Consider the following 7,145-nt stretch of genomic DNA (forward strand, 5'->3'; position numbering starts at 1 on the left):
AAGATATAGAAGAGAAATCCCTATGTCGAAATTCATAAGCACACAATCTTCTCCTTGAAGTGTTCTTCTTTCCTTGGTGGCTAACATGATGAATATATGTATATCCCTCCCTCTAATAATATAAACCTAATATAAAAAGTATTTTTATTCTTTCTAGGAATAAATAAGAGTTTCCAAAATTGAATGGGATTCTAAAGTCAAAATTCGTAGTTGACTTTTCCTTGATGTTACTAGGCTGATCCGAGTGGACTTTGAAGTATAGACCATTCTCTAAGAAAAGAGAATTTCGTTATCTTTGTATAAGCTGTTGAATCACCCAAATCAGATAGGTAGAACTCAAGATATGACCCAAACATTATGTCTTGCGCAAACAATCCAATAAATCCGAATTTTCTTCTAATTTAATTCCAATCATTTTCAATTTAGAATTTCTTACTTCCTACAATAAATATTATAACCTAATTAATAAAGATCCAATTAAATGTAAAATATAATTAATATGGGAATAAATATTAAGAACTAAGGTCATGGGTTCAGTTTCATACTTTTCCTTTCCCTGCACAGTTTCTCTTTGTAGTGCTATCATAATTCTTAAAAACCAGTTATCATGTACGAAGTTATCAGTTACTTTCGTGTATTTTTTTTTCTTGACATCAAATTTGATGGTGCTGATGATTGAGGAAGTAGCGGACATTCACTCCCTTTGTTCTCTCACGAGAATGAACTGGGTTTCTCTAGTTTGGGCTTCATGGAACTATGATTTGTAAGCAATTTCTACTGTCTTTTTAACATCATCAATGCTATATTCATTCGGATCTATATTCTTATCAACCAAACCCGAATGCATGTCAGTTGCGTACAAATTCCATGCCTGACATTATAAGATAAATCAGAAGTTGAAAAATGTACAGGTAAAAAATTGAGTTTTACATTGTACAACTTTGTTGTCATCATTGTTAAATTGAAAATTTCCTTCTACCGACAGTCAGCCAGATGCACAAGCTTACTGTACAACGAAGAATTCACTTGCGTGTTCGAGGAGGGAACCGTTGTCAGGCTCAATATTTAAATTGGTACACCTTCGGCCACCTACAATTTGAAGGACCACCACCCCAAAGCTGTAGCTATAAACTTTCTCAAACAAGAATCCTTGGATTGCATACTCTGGTGCTGTGTAATCCCTGGTATGATAAGGTAATTTTGGACTCTTGATTAAAAAGGCTGATATATATAAATGTTATGATTGACCAAACTGCACCATTAGAAATAAATCTCAAAACAACTAAATTGTAAAAACAGCCAAGGCATAGTTGGCTAACTTACAATGTCCCAGCAAATCTAGTGCTGAGATGACTTTGATCATCACGTATGTATCTTGCCAAGCCAAAATCTGCAATTTTTTTGGTTGAAATTCATCATCTAGCAGAATGTTGCTTGACTTTATATCTCGATGTATGATAAATTTATGAAATTGTTCGTGAAGATACACAAGGCCCCGGGCTATGCCAAGAATTATGTCAACACGTTGTTTCCAGCTGAGAATCCTCCGTTTTACCCCTGGCATTTATATAATTTGTACAGTTATTGATATCGAACATATATTACTGCTTAAGTATGAAGTAAAAGCAAACTGACCATAAAGAAATGTATCAAGACGTCCGTTTGCCATGTATTCGAACAAAAGAGTAGCTCTGATCTTCTGTTACCACAGCCTAGTAAACGAATGATATTGCGGTGATTAATATTAATTGTAAGCCTAACTTTACTCTCATAATCTTCCTTGGATTTGCTTATAGAAATTGAAAGTTTCTTTACAGCTACTGTTAAAAATAAATAATATATTTTTGATTATTAAAATAATAGAATTGTGGGGGAGTCTCTAGAATAATCTTGATACATGTATTAGTATTTTTCTATGTTCAATGTATTGGTGTAGGTACATGTAATCTATAGATACATGTATCTTAGTCAAGTGATGTCTATTGGAGTCTAAGAGTTATCTAGATCTTTCTATGGAATCCTATATAAAACCTTGTACCAAGTCACTTGTAATCAAGTAATTTTTCAAGTAATACATTTCTTCTCCTAAATTGTCTTGTGTGAGTTTGAGTGAGATCCTTTCTTCCAACAAAGTGGTATCAAGAGCCAAAAGCCAAAGGTTCTACTTCTACTTGTCTTCAAAGAAGGCTTGTGTGGTGTAAAGAAGAAGGAGATCATGGCAAATGGAATGTCTCAATGGCAAATGCCAAAGTTCACCAAAGATAATTATGAGAATTGGTGCATTCGTATGAAGGCGATCCTTCGAGCAAATGATGTGTGGGAAATTGTGGAGAAAGGATTGGAGGTGCCCGAAAATGAAGCAAATTTGAATCAAGTTCAAAAAGATCAACTTCAAGCCCAAAGAAAGAAGGATCAAAAGGCGATCATGATCATTCATCAATGTTTGGATGATTCTATGTTACAAAAAGTGGCTTCCGCAACAACGTCAAAGAAAGTTTGGGATACTCTCAAATCTTCTTTTAGTGGCGATGCTAAAGTAAAGAGAGTTCGGCTACAAACACTTCGTGGCGAGTTTGAGGCTTTGCGAATGAAGGAATCCGAATCAATCTCGGATTATTTTTCAAGGGTCTTGACCGTTGTCAATCAAATGAAAAGCAATGGAGAAGAGGTAAGTGATGTTCGTGTTATTGAAAAAGTTCTTCGTTCACTTGACTCTAAATTTGATTACAAAGTTGTGGCAATTGAGGAGGCTAAAGATATAGATGAAATGACTATTGATGAGCTTATGGGATCATTACAAGCCCATGAAGAAAAAATGTTAAAGAAGGAGCCAATTGAACAAGCCTTACAATCAAAGTTATCTTTTAAAAATAATAATGGAAGGTATATGAGGAGCCAAAGAGGTCTTGGACAAGGACGTGGAAGAGGATTTCTATATGGACAAGGAAGAGGTCGTGGCCAACAAAGGGAGGAAAGTCAAAAGTAAGAAAGATTGTACGAGACAAGAAATTCAAGAGGCCGTGGAAGAGGAAGAGTTACACCAAGGTATGGCAAGTCAAATGTTAAATGCTATAATTGTCAAAAATTTGGTCATTATGCTTCCGAGTGTCACGCTTCAAAAAATCAAGTGGAGGAGAAAGCTAATTTTGTTGAAGATAAAGGCAATGTTGATGAGCCAACTTTGCTTCTAGCGCATAAAGGAGAAGTAAATTGTGAAGATAATTTGTGGTATCTTGATAGCGGCGCAAGTTATCATATGTGTGGCAATAAAAATTTGTTCGTGGATCTTGATGAGAAAGTGAATGAAAAAGTCACTTTTGGAGACTCTTCGGGAGTGCCCATCAAAGGCAAAGGTAACATCTTAATTCGCTTGAAAAATGGAGATCATAATTTTATTTCAAGTGTTTATTATGTGCCTAGCAAGAAAAATAATATCTTGAGTTTGGGGCAACTAATGGAGAAAGGCTATACCATCACCATGAAAGATGGATTTCTCAATTTGAGAGATTCTAATGATAATTTAATTGCAAAGGTGCCTATGACCAAGAATCGTATTTTTATTCTCAAAATTCAAAATGATGTTGCAAAATATCTTAAGGCTTGTGTTGGAGATTCTTCTTGGCTTTGGCATCTTAGGTTTGGGCACTTGAACTTTGATGGAATAAATTCACTATCAAATAAGCATATGGTGAATGGATTGCCTCACATCAACCTTCCAAACCAAATTTGTGAAGGATGTCTTTTCGGAAAACAATCAAGAAAGAGCTTTCCAAAGGAATCTATGTCAAGAGCAAATGAGCCACTTGAACTCATTCACTCCGATGTATGTGGGCCTTTTAATCCTCCATCTTTTAGTAAGAATCGCTATTTCTTGTTATTCATTGATGATTTTAGCCACAAGACATGGGTGTACTTTCTCAAAGAGAAGTCTCAAGTTTTTGAATGCTTCAAAAAGTTCAAAGCCCAAGTTGAAAAAGAGACCAAGTATCAAATAAAAGCCATTCGTTCGGATCGAGGAGGTGAATTCAATTCAAAAGAGTTCTTGCAATTTTATGAAGCTCATGGTATTAGACGACCCGCAACGGTTCCAAGATCACCGCAACAAAATGGAGTCGCCGAAAGAAAAAATAGGAGCGTTCTTAACATGGCTCGAAGCATGCTAAAGAGCAAGAATATGCCTAAGGAATTTTGGGCCGAAGCGGTAGATTGTGCCGTCTACTTGTCAAATAGATGTCCCACGAGATGTGTTAAAGACATAACTCCGCAACAAGCATGGAAAGGAAAGAGACCATCTATTGCTCACTTAAGAGTTTTTGGAAGCATAGCTTATGCACACGTCGATGATGAGCTAAGAACAAAGTTGGATTACAAGAGTGAAAAGTATGTGTTTGTTGGATATGATGCAAGAGCAAAGGGGTACAAACTTTACAACCCCATCAATGGAAAGATTGTTATTAGTCGAGATGTTGTATTTGACGAAGAGAGCTCATGGGATTGGAGCAACACACAAGAAGATTATAATTTCTTCCCATTTGTTGATGAAGAAAGTGAAGAAAATATCACTCCTCCTACATCACCACGAGCAACAAGTGATGGACAAACTCCTTTATCTTCTTCAAGTGATGATGACGAGACACCACCAAGACATTATAGAAGTCTTGGAGAAATATACGATGAAACGGAAGAGGTTCCCGCTATTTCCGACTTAACACTTCTTTGTCTTCTAGCGGAAACCGAACCAACAAGCTTCAAAGAAGCCGTGCAAGATGAAATGTGGAAGAAAGCAATGGACGACGAGATTGAGTCTATAAAGAAGAATGACACATGGGAGTTAGCAACACTTCCAAAAGGATAAAAAACTATTGGTGTAAAGTGGATTTATAAGGTGAAGAAGAATGCCCAAGGTAAGGTGGAAAAATATAAGGCAAGATTGGTGGCCAAAGGCTACAATCAAAGATATGGAGTTGATTATGATGAAGTTTTTGCCCCGGTTGCAAGAATGGAGACTATAAGGCTAATCATCTCATTAGCGGCTCAAAATGGATGGAAAATTCATCAAATGGATGTGAAGTCCGCTTTCTTGAATGGTGTTCTTGAAGAAACCGTGTATGTGGAGCAACCATTGGGATACATCATAAAAGGACAAGAAGGAAAAGTGTTAAAGTTAAAGAAGGCCTTGTACGAATTGAAATAAGCGCCGAGAGATTGGAATAGTAGACTTGATAAATACTTTCAAGCTCAAGGATTTTACAAGTGTCCTCATGAACATGCTCTATATGCCAAGGTTGCTAAAAATGGAGAATTTCTTCTTGCGTGCTTGTATGTGGATGACTTAATATTCACGGGAAATAGTCCAAGAATGTTTGAGAAATTTAAACAAGACATGATAAGAGAATTTGAGATGACCGATATTGGGCTTATGTCATATTATCTTGGCATTGAAGTAAAGCAAATGGATGATGGAATACTAATATCACAAGGAAACTATACAAGGGAGATTTTGAAGAAATTCAAGATGGAAAATTGTCAAGCCATAAGCACCCCCATTGAATGTGGAACGAAGTTGTCGAAATTTGAAGAATGTGAGAAGGTGGATCCTACATATTTCAAAAGTCTTGTGGGAAGTTTGAGATATTTGACATGCACGAGGCCCGACATACTCTATAGTGTTGGACTTATTAGTCGCTATATGGAGGCTCCAACAACAACACAAATGAAGGCGGCCAAGAGAATTCTTCGTTATCTCAAAGGCACAATGGATTATGGATTGTTATATCATTACTCAAATGAGTTCAAACTTGTTGGTTATTGTGATAGTGATTGGGCCGGTGACATTGATGATCGAAAGAGTACCATCGGATATGTATTCTTTATTGGTGACACATCTTTTTCATGGAGTTCAAAGAAATAACCCATTGTTACCTTGTCCTCTTGTGAGGCGGAGTATGTGGCGGCGTGTTCTTGTGTTTGTCAAGCTATATGGCTAAGGAGAGTTTTAGAAGAGCTCCACATGCCACAAAATGAGTCCACAAAAGTATTGGTTGATAACAATTCGAAAATAGCTTTGGCCAAAAAACCGGTGTTTCATGAACGGAGCAAGCACATTGATACAAAATATCACTTTATTCGGGAATGCATCGAAAGGCGTGAAGTGGAGTTGAATTATGTGAAGTCCCAAGATCAAATTAGTGACATATTTACAAAGCCTCTCAAAAGTGACGCCTTCTACAAATTCCGAAGTCTACTTGGGATAGTCAAAATTAAGGGGGGGTGTTAAAAATAAATAATATATTTTTGACTATTAAAATAATAGAATTGTGTGGGAGTCTCTAGAATAATCTTGGTACATGTATTAGTATTTTTCTATGTTCAATGTATTGGTGTAGGTACATGTAATCTCTAGATACATGTATCTTGGTCAAGTGATGTCTATTGGAGTCTAAGAGATATCTAGATCTTTCTATGGAATCCTATATAAAGCCTTGTACCAAGTCATTTGTAATCAAGTAATTTTTCAAGTAATACATTTCTTCTCCTAAATTGTCTTGTGTGAGTTTGAGTGAGATCCTTTCTTCCAACAGCTACTACATCACCATTCTTTGTTGTTCCCTGTTTATTAACGTAACCAGAAGAATAAAGCATCAATGATGCAACAGTAGGAAAGACTGTAAATTCAAAATCACCTTGTATACATCTCCGTAACCTCCTTCTCTTATTTTAGAGTCTTCGATAAAGTTCCTTGTAGCTGATTTTAAATCTTTGAAACTGTAAATAATTGGCCCCTGCAACTTGGATAGCCCTAACATGTTATATAGTACACAGATAAATCAGTTACATACAACAACAATTGTCATATAGGTCCGTGAGTATTATAATATATTAGATACCTCTCTGAACTACTTTGGCCTTTCTTACTGATTGATACCATAAAAGCACGACAAATATGAGCAAGAGGCTTAAAATACCAGCTACACCCCGGATGACTCTAAATATGAGCCATGTTTCAAGAGGAACTTACTTTATTTTTTTCAACTCTTTACAAGTGAGGCCATAACCTTCTATATATGCAGTCCTTAATGGGCTTCCTTTATTACAATTAGGCCTATCTATTGGGCTTCCTATCCTTAACCTATCTTTCTTTTGGC

General features: G+C 36.2%; 1 pseudogene; it reads right to left on the reverse strand.

Annotated features, from left to right (window-relative positions):
• Positions 1-787: 787 nt before the first annotated feature.
• LOC141720278 (cysteine-rich receptor-like protein kinase 2) lies at positions 788-6,806 on the reverse strand (annotated as a pseudogene).
• Positions 6,807-7,145: the final 339 nt, after the last annotated feature.

The sequence above is a fragment of the Apium graveolens genome, chromosome 1 (genome assembly GCF_009905375.1).
Source record: "Apium graveolens cultivar Ventura chromosome 1, ASM990537v1, whole genome shotgun sequence".
In the NCBI taxonomy this organism is placed as follows: Eukaryota; Viridiplantae; Streptophyta; class Magnoliopsida; order Apiales; family Apiaceae; genus Apium; species Apium graveolens.